The sequence below is a fragment of the Amblyomma mixtum genome, chromosome 3, assembly GCF_055824585.1.
Source record: "Amblyomma mixtum isolate Tamu chromosome 3, ASM5582458v1, whole genome shotgun sequence".
NCBI classification, from domain to species: domain Eukaryota; kingdom Metazoa; phylum Arthropoda; class Arachnida; order Ixodida; family Ixodidae; genus Amblyomma; species Amblyomma mixtum.
Genome location: NC_143014.1, coordinates 30,189,770 through 30,199,879, shown reverse-complemented (window position 1 = coordinate 30,199,879; position 10,110 = coordinate 30,189,770). Strand labels below are relative to the sequence as shown.

Sequence of the window (10,110 nt, the reverse complement as noted above, 5' to 3'; positions counted from 1 at the left end):
AGAAGTCCCCGGGTGAAGGTCCCGGGAACACCGTGGTCCCGGGGCAGTCGATCTCTGGTCGCTACGGAGATGAGACGGTGGTCCCCTCTCGAGCAAGTTCCCGCTAAGTCGTCGGCACCCGCGTGAGAAAGACCTCTGGGATGAATACGGGCACGAGCTGACCAACCCAGCGTCCCGGCACGCCAAGAGACCGCCATCAATGGACCCGAGGCTCCTATCGACATGGGTAGTCCCAGCACCACAACGAAGGGGTCCATCCGACGCGCCGGGTGAGCCAGTTGCCCCCCCCCCCCCTCCCCTCCAGATGAGCAGTAAAATAAACTGTTTTTGTTAGCCTTTTCACCTTGTATCCATCTCTCCGAGCTTCGGCCCAATCCCATGTCTGAGATACATTCGAGACTCTGGAACGCAGCCGAGGCTCAAGCCTTCCGATCCCTCTAGGGCCGTCTCACTCATAGCATTCCTGATGCAGTGGTTGAGCGCGATGCGCCACTGCCCTCAGGTGCTGCCACCGGTGGGGCTTGTGCGACTCAGGTTGATCTTTCCGAGCAACCTCTTCCGACGGACCAATAACTGCCACCTGTCACGGTGGGCCCAAGGTCACGAGACCTAGATGGGTCTCTGGGGATTTTTCGCTCACGGCCGACGACGGACGCTGGCTTTTCTGCGACGCGGGCTCCTTAGCGCTGTCGCGTTAATCCTGTCCGATATCCGAGAACCCACCAGCACTCCTTAGGATGCCTCGATGCGGCGCCGTCACCTTCTCCGTGGTCGCCACCTCGGAGGAGGTCGCTTTTCGTGCCGCTGCCGCGCAGTGTGCGCAGCATTTGTGTTGGCAAAGCCAGGCACCCGATGTTTTCGTTTTCCACTGGATGAGACAGGGAGAAAAGTGTGAGAGGCGAAAGTGAAGCGTGAAAACGGAAAGCAAATGAGAACGCCGCTTTTTATACATGTCACACGCAGTTATGCGCTTCCGGTAGCAATAACATTATTCTATGGCGCTTCATCCATTCCCTTGTAAGCACTAACTTTTTACGGTCTGAATAAATTTTTTAGCTTGTTCACCAACCTCGCACTGTAGACGAGAGATTTTGGTGCCCCTTCCTCATCGTTGAAGCAGCTCGAAGCATAGTTTCAAACACGAATATCAAACGCGTTACATCGAATTTTGTCGCATCGGGAGTAGCTCGCCATGTTTTTGAGGCGGAACATTTCAATTCACGGGTCTGTGAAGGCTTTTAAGCCAATATACAGGGTGTGGTTTTGAAAATGTGCCGCGGCTCTAAGACGGTGCGACTAAACGCATGTTACTGGCTCTTGTATATATATAGAGCAAGTGACACTATACATGGTCTGTTCTGAAAGTAGTAGGACTCATTTTTTTAAACAAAATTTATTCAAGAGAATAGTACAAACGATTACAATTTTTCAAGGTAGCACCCTTCCGCACCTATACACGCTGCTGCCAATGAGTTTTACAGTTTTCGTACGCCTCCAGGAACGCCTGGACCGGAATGCTGTTCAGCTCCCTCGTCACGGCCTGCTGAACCACCTCTACCGATCCGTGATGTTTCCCCTCAAGCGTCGATTTTATTTTCGGGAATAGAAAAAAGTCTGGCGGGGCCAAGTCGAGGCTGTAGGGGGGCTGAGGCAGCGTCGCCGCCTTGTGCAAAAAAATCGGGGTCCTCATTCACATGATGAAGAAGATCCTGCCGCTATGCCTTTTCCTCCTCTGACAACACTCCCGGCACCAACTTCGCGCACGCTTTCCTCATGGATAAGTTTTCTGTCACGATCTTAAAAACTTGGGTTTGAGGAATGCTCAAGTCATCAGCAATCATTCTGATACTCATTCTACGATCACTGTTAAGTAAATGTTTCACTCGCTACACATTTTCGTTGGTCATGCTGGTCGAAGGGCGTCTGGAGCGGTCGTCTTCCTCCATTCTTTCCTTACCTTCTTGGAAGAAAAGCTTGTACCACTCAAAAAACACCTGATCTACTCATGGAAGCGTCACCGTAGGCCTCCTTAATCATGTTGTGAGTCTCTTTGCCCGTTTTACCAAGATTTACTCAAAATTTGATCGCGTATCGCTGATCCAGTAAACGCTCGACGATTCTGCGTGACGAGACGTTTCGACAGGGGTTCACAGTACAAGCGACCTCCTCTCTTCAACGGCCGAGAGCCGACTGCCGATTTTCCCCAGGCTTCCCAATATCCCTCCTCAACGATCCTGCACGCGCAGACCACCTCTCGTCCGCCCGTTCGCCCAGGAAAAAACCAGTCCTACTACTTTCAGAACAGACCCTGTATTTTGCATTGCGCTCAATTGCATAATTAGCGAGATTAATTAACCACTTCGCAAGCATTGGAGATAGGCGAAGGGCCGCCACAGTGGCTCAGTGGTTAGGGTGCTCGGCTGCTGACCCGAAATACGAGGGTTCGATCCCGGCCGCGGCGCTCGCATTTCGATGGAGACAAAGTGAATTTCGATGGAGGCGAAATTCTAGAGGCCCGTGTGCTGTGCGACGTCAGTGCACGTTAAAGAACCCCAGGTGGTCGAAATTTCCAGAGCCCTTCACTGCGGAGTCCCTCATAGCCTGAGTCGCTTTGGGACGTTAAACCCCAATAAACCAAACCAAACCAGATAGGCGAAGCATTCCAACCAATGAGAAAGTTGTAGAACGGTCCGCAAAACGTCCGATAGAACAGTTTCCAATTCTCCATCTATTATGTGTTATCTTTTTCTCGCTCACTGCAGATGCCCGCCCTCTTTGTACAAGTATTTAAATGCCTTAGCTGCCCACCTGTTATCGTCCAGTTTCCTCAAGCGTTCATATCATATTATGCTCTGAGCTTCCCGTGCATCGAACGGTGTCGTTTGCAGCGCTGTGAATACTGTAGCGTTCTGAGGCAATCAGAACGGCGTGCGCTGCATAACGGGTTCCTCCACGTCCCTCCGATTATGATCACGACGTGTGGCTTTTCCCTTTATAACGGGCGGGTACAAAAAGAGTCTGCGCCCTAGCCTAAAATATTAATTATGAAAATAATTAATAAATAAGCGGGTGTCCGCATGCGGACTCAGCCACACTCGCCTGCGCGTGTCGCACTGAGTTCCGCCACTGTACAAGTCTGTCTTTGGTTATGTTCGTCCTTGTGGTGGTAAACTTCAATAAATACTGAGCCATATCTTACACTTTTCTTAGGTTGGCTCTTGGTCTCGTGAAGTGGCCAGCAGTCGGTGACGCCCGGCGACTTGCAAAGCCCAGCCCACCAGCTGCTTTTGGACAACTGGGTCAGAGCTGGACATCGCCACCTCCGATCGCTCGAGGTCAGTAACTCTGATGGCGGCTGGAACTCAGATCATATGCAGAGTATGTGGTGGAAATCATCTCTTGGGGCGCCACATAGGGTACACTCTGGCGAGAACAGCCCTGGGTGCATTAGGGGGGCGGGGAAGAGAAAGGTGCGAGATTATAGCCGGTGCCACGTCCCCTGCTCTACTTTAGTAAGTGATTTGTGAGGCGGAGGATAGTGGGGTCGTCGTTGCTCCCTGCAGTGGAGTGAGATCTCGTGGTATGCGATCATCCTGTCACGGGCGCTCCCTTGCTCGGCGGACTCGACAAACCCCAGGGATTGTGGCAGTGTGGTACCCTCTGGGTGTCGGGGGGATAAACCTGTACTCTGTAGCACGGCCGGTCTCGAGGGGGGCGTGCGCTCTTCCCTACGGCTATGGTGCTACGGCATTCGCATTCGCCGAGGAGGTAGTAGTGGTTTATTTAAAATAATAATAAAATGGATGGAAAAGATTTTTGCTAGCCCCGACATCTGTCATCGCTACGGGAAGCACCTGAGCAGGACGCCGCGGAAGCAATGGGAGTTTTTCTCCGGAAGTTGGGCCGTCCGCTGCCGCTAGAGGCGCGACGACCCCACCACTTTTAGGGTGCCTCGATGCGCGCATCGAGGCACCCTAATCACTTTAACCGCTTCTTGATGCGGCCGGCGGCCGCATCTGCATCTGCGGCCGGCGGGTGGCGCTCGCATGGTTTCGCGCTGTCGCCGGCTGGTTCGTGGTGAGTGCGGCACCGAAGTCAAAGAAAAGAAAAACAAGCTGCTTATGCTGCGCGTCCTTAACTCAGCCCACATGTGCACAGATTCTTCATCACTAAATTTGTTCGATGAAAACTTTTAAAAATAAGAATCACTCTCCCATTCCTCAGAACTATGTCAAGCATTTGGTTTTAAATCCAGCAGGACATACTCTGATTAATTTCTCTCATATGTTTCATGGTTCGTGATTAAATGACAAGTTAATGCTAAGTGCAAGAAAATGGAAACACAAGGAGCGAAAGTTTTGAGCTCCTCCCATGAAGATATACGATCGGGGAGGAAAGTCTCCACGACGAGTGAATGGTAGATCCGATAGCACCGTTATTAACTCGTGGCTTGAGGCGATACTTGTACAGTTGAGACAGATTCACGTACTTCATGACAAATAAATTGATTCTGCTCTGTCACTACAAGACAACAACACTGCCAGCGCCAGCAGTGCCGTCACCTATAAATTGCCTGTTCTCAAGTGCGCGCGCCAGTGGGCATTGGAGAGCGGCAACGATGCAGACGCTGCTTCATCCGGTCTTTTTTGCTACCCATTTGCTGGTCCTCGCCTACCCCTGGTATGCTGTCCTCCCTAGAGTGCCCTTGGAACTTTCGACGCCTGTATTCGCCGACGAAGACCGTGTGCTTCCTGCAGCAGCTTGCGGTTTGCCGGTTCTGGTTTCGCTACCTCCCATCATTGGAACGCCACCGGTGCTCTGTCACTACAAGACAACAACATTGCCAGCGCCAGCAGTGCCGTCACCTATAAATTGCCTGTTTTCAAGTGCGCGCGCCAGTGGGCATGGGAGAGCGGCAACGATGCAGACGCTGCTTCATCCGTTTTTTTTTTGCTACCCAGGTTAGTCAGTCTTATTCCCTTTATTCTAAACGCACAAGCAACCGGTGCTTGCTGCTCATCCCATGCCCACATGTTCTGTCATTATTGGCTTCTGATTGCGTAGATGTTATGATGCTGCTATTCATATCGGGTGACGTTGAGGTCAACCCCGGCCCTGGGGAAAATGTTGACGGCACCAGCATCGAAATTTTGGCGGCAATCAAAGCACTCGCAAGTACAATGGAATCGCATCATGCAGAAGTAATGTCAACCCTTAATGAGGTGAAAGCTAGCCAAAAGATCCTCGACGAACGTGTGTCTGATGTAACCGTGAGACTAGCAGCGGTTGAGACCAGAGTAGACACTCTTGAAGGAATCCATGATGCTGCTGAACTTAGTCGCGTCATCACAGATGCTGTTAAAGACGAGACTTCCATGATCCAGGCTCGCCTCAATGAGTACGAGGATAGATCACGCCGAGACAACTTAATTTTCTATGGACTTGAAGATGAAGCGAATGAGACCTGGGCCCAAACCGAGCAAAAAGTACGAACCCTTTTAACAGACTCCCTCTCGCTGCAACTAAGTGATGAGGCCATCTCTCGCGCGCATAGATTAGGGCCTTTCGTTCAAGCTAAAACCCGGCCGATAATTGTTAAATTCCTTTCTCCGAAGGCCAAAGACTGCATCTTATCGCAAAAGGATAAGTTAAAAAAGACCCGTGTTAGTGTTCAAGAAGATTTCTGTAAGGCGACCAGACAATCGCGGAAAAGGCTGGTTGAATTCGGTAAAAGCACTGGAGCGTTCTATAATCTGCGCTACAACAAGCTACATGTGAACAAGAAATGCTATGTTTATTGTCCACAAACTGATCGTGTGTGCGAAATTGAGCCTGCCCTGACATCTGCACATGTCACTGAATCAGGAGGCTCTTCAAACTCGTCCGTTCTCGGTGATTAGGGATCAGCGGACGTTGACACAGAATGTATTCGTGATGTCAGATTCCTTTTCACAAATATTCGAAGCCTCATGAATAAACGCGACGCCCTATCCTCCCTGATAGACACGTGCGGTGCCGATGTGATTATTATCACTGAAACATGGTTGTCTGGCAAAATTGATAACTCTGAACTGTTTGATTGTGAACGACATTACACTGTTTATAGACAAGATCGCTCTGGGCGTTCGGGTGGCGGGATTTTGATCGCTGTTGCGGATGACTTGCTTTCTTATGATGTTCTTATATCCTCGGAGCTTGAATTTCTTTGCACATGTATTAAGATAAACCATAAGGAAACCATATTTTGTGCCTGTTACCGACCCCCCCCCCCCCCCCCCCCCCAATCAGCGAGCAGTTTTTGTGATAACCTCCATGACTGTCTTAACAAAATTGTACTTAGGTTTCCAAAAGCACCAATTTTTCTCTTAGGGGATTTTAATTTCCCTGCTATATCATGGACGGAAGACGACCCTGTTGTTTGTTCTTCTTCAGAATCGCTAACCTTCTTTGACTTATGTTCAACATTTAACCTCTGTCAACTTGTGAAAGAGCCAACTCGCATTACAGCATCCACTGCCAACACTCTGGACCTTGTTCTAACAACCTGCCCCGACTCCGTTTCATCTCTTACACTTCTGCCTGGACTAAGCGACCATTTAGTTATCAACTTCACTCTACCGTCACGTGCACCCCACCCAGTCAAACATTATAAGGCAATTCGGGATTACAAAAATGGAAATTATTCTGCGATTAACACCGAACTAGAAAAATTTGCTGACATTTTTTTCCCCCAGATTTTGGGAACGTTCACTGCACGATAACTGGTCTCTTTTATGGGGTCACTCGCGTGCAGCCGGCCGGGAAGGCGCGCTTCCGTGCCAGCTATGCGCGGGCGTTCTCGTGTCCCCAACCCGTGGCGCAAAGTCACAGCCACGGCGGGTTCGGACGAAGTAGGCAACGAACAGAGTACGCTAGGAAACCGTTTATTTACCTAGCGCAAGGCAAAGCACACTGCGGAAGAATGTTCTATCCGATAATAGATGGTTCAGCAGCTTACCAAGTCGTCGTCGACTGGCGGGCAGGACGGGGGTCGGCAGGGCAGAGCGGCAGTAGCACCGCGGCGAGAAGAGAGGGCGAGTCCCCTGTTCCCGCGCGAACTTCGCCTTTTAACCCTACGACATTGCCTCCCTCTTGAGCAACTTGTTACAATCAAGAGGTGTCGTTCACCCCTTCCCTAAGACGCCAGAGCGTAGGCGTGACGTCACGTCCGAGCTGGGGGGTGAGGAGAGTGGCCGCGTGGCCCCCCTCTCCCCACGCCCGGCGGCGGCGCTTCGTCGCGTGACTCAGCGCGGGGCGGCGAGGGATATACACATTTCAAAGACAAACTGGAAGCCCTCACTGATAAGTACATCCCACTTCGTAGAATAACGTGCACTAAACGTTCACCATGGTTCAGTGTTTCCTTGAGGCGACTGCTAAACAAAAAAAAAACGTATCTTTCGGCGCTGCACAGCATCTAACTGTACAGAGCGATGGAATGCTTATCGTACTGTGGCATCACAATACAAAACGGCTCTTTTCAACGCGAAACGCAACTTTTTTCAATATACCTTGCCTAGCCTACTGATTACTAACCCACGCAAGTTCTGGAATATCCTTAACGTGAAACCAAAAAAAAGATATGATACTGAAAGATAACCAAGGTGCCTTGATCCCACTAAACGAATGTTGCACATTATTAAATCGTACTTTTTCTCTGTCTTTCGTAACAACCACGCCAGTTACTCTTCCCGACATGCCTACCTTTGACCCCCAGTTGATGGATGCCATCACTATTGACTGGGAGGGAATTCATAAACTTATTGATAGTGCTAAAATGTCCTCCTCTGCAGGTGCTGATGGTATCAGCAACAAGATGTTGAAAAGCACTATTACTTATTCTTCACTCATGTTGTCCGAAATTTTTACTCATTCATTGCAGGCCGGCATGCTCCCTGACGACTGGAAGATGGGCAAGGTGGTTTCGTACACAAGTCTGGTGATGTTCACAGCACTTTTAACTACAGACCAATATCATTAACTTCTATTCCATGCAAATTACTTGAACATGTAATTTATTCTACCCTCATGAGTCACCTTGAGTCCAATTCTTTTTTCACACCCCATCAACATGGTTTTCGAAGAAATCATTCATGTGAAACACAGTTAATCGCATTTACTAACGACCTTTTTGCAGCTTTGGATCGTTCTTCGATTGTTGATTGCATATTCATTGACTTTGCTAAAGCCTTCGATACCGTGTCTCACCCTCTTCTACTTCTCAAACTCAGCAAACTAAACAGATTGTGATGTATTAAAATGGATTGAATGTCTTTTGGCCGCTCGTACTCAGTATGTAACAGTTAATGACCATGATTCTAATTTTTCTTCAGTAACATCAGGCGTTCCTCAAGGATCTGTTCTAGGACCTCTGCTTTTCCTAATCTATATTAATGACCTTCCTGATCTCATAACATCATCTATCAGGTTGTTCGCTGACGACTGTGTAATATACAGAGAAATTTCCAGCCCATCCGATACCTTGGTTCTTCAGTCTCACATTAATAACATTTCTGCTTGGTGCGACACTTGGCTGATGAAGCTTAATGTATCTAAATATAAAGCAATGAAACACGAATGCCTTACAAAGCTAACCCGCATCCATATATTCTAAATGACTCCCCCTTAGCTTTTGTTTCTGCATATAAGTATCTTGGCGTATACATTACCAATGATCTCTCATGGAAAACGCATATCGAACACATAACTAACAATGCTAATCGCATGCTTGGCTTCCTTCGCCGTAACTTTTCACTTGCTCCGGTTAGTTTAAAAACTACTGTACAAAACGGTCGTCCGATCTAAAATAGAATATGCGTCTTCTGTATGGGACCCTAACATTAAGTCACTGATTAACACTTTAGAATCAATTCAGAATCGTTCAGCCCGTTTTATTTTGTCTAACTACTCGCGTTTCTCTAGCGTCACACTCATGAAGAGAACTCTAGACCTTCCAGATCTTTCACTCCGGCGTCATCTTTCTAGACTTTTCACTTTCCAAAAAATATATTACACAAATCAATCGCTAAAACAAAGTCTTTTCGCTGTTCCAAGTTATGTATCATCTCGCATTGATCACCGACTCAAAGTGAGTGTTCCAAGTTGCAGAACTAACCAGTGTTTTTATTCTTTCCTGCCCAAGACCAGCTCAGACTGGAACCACCTGCCCGCCAGCATCGTCTCCATCTCTGAACCAGAAGTTTTTAGATCTGCTCTTCTTCATCACCTATGTTAACTACTCTCCTTATTGTATTTTATTTGTATAAGTATACTTACCACTCCTATCTGTAACGCCTCAACGGCCCTGATAGTAACGAAATAAATAAATAAATAGATTGCTGGGACATGTACATATAACACTTATTCACGCCGATATCGCTTTTCGCGTGTTCTAAAGAGCACACGCTCCACTGGAGACTGGCCGTGCCTGAAAGCTACCTATAAAATGCTTCGTTTAATATTTTTGTAAAAGAACGGCTCAGATTATGGTCAGCCATGCAGTTGAATGAACAGTGCCCCCTATTTTATTGAATTCGGGGACTTTTATTAATATATATAATAATAAGGGAGTAATTACTCATTGACATCCACCCAAGCGCAGCCATACGGCTACAAAGGAAAGCTATAAGCTTTCTCAGAAACTTCGCAGTTAAAGGAGAATTCGTCCTGGTCCGGGGATCGAACCTGGGACCACCGCTTCGAGCAGCCGCTCTACCAATTGAGCTAACCGGGACGGCAAACTCATGGTAGGGCGAGAGCGAATTGATCAATAACTCGAAGTGGGAACAGTGTTGGTCAAATGTTTAGGGGAATCCCCGAAGTTGGAGTAGATTTGTAATACAGGAGTAATTACTTATTGACATCCACCCAAGCGCAGCCATACGGCTACAATGGAAAACTATAAGCTTTCTCAGAAATTTCGCAGTTAAAGAAGAATTCGTCCTGGTCAGGGGATCGAACCCTTGACCACCGCTTCACCGGAGCAGTCGCTTTACCAATTGAGCTAACCGGGACGGCAAGCTCAATTGCATCACAAACCTTAGTTTTCAGTTATTTAAATTGTAAGCTAAG

General features: G+C 48.2%; 1 pseudogene; it reads left to right on the top strand.

Annotated features, from left to right (window-relative positions):
• Positions 1–222: 222 nt before the first annotated feature.
• LOC149349542 (uncharacterized) lies at positions 223–8,020 on the top strand (annotated as a pseudogene).
• Positions 8,021–10,110: the final 2,090 nt, after the last annotated feature.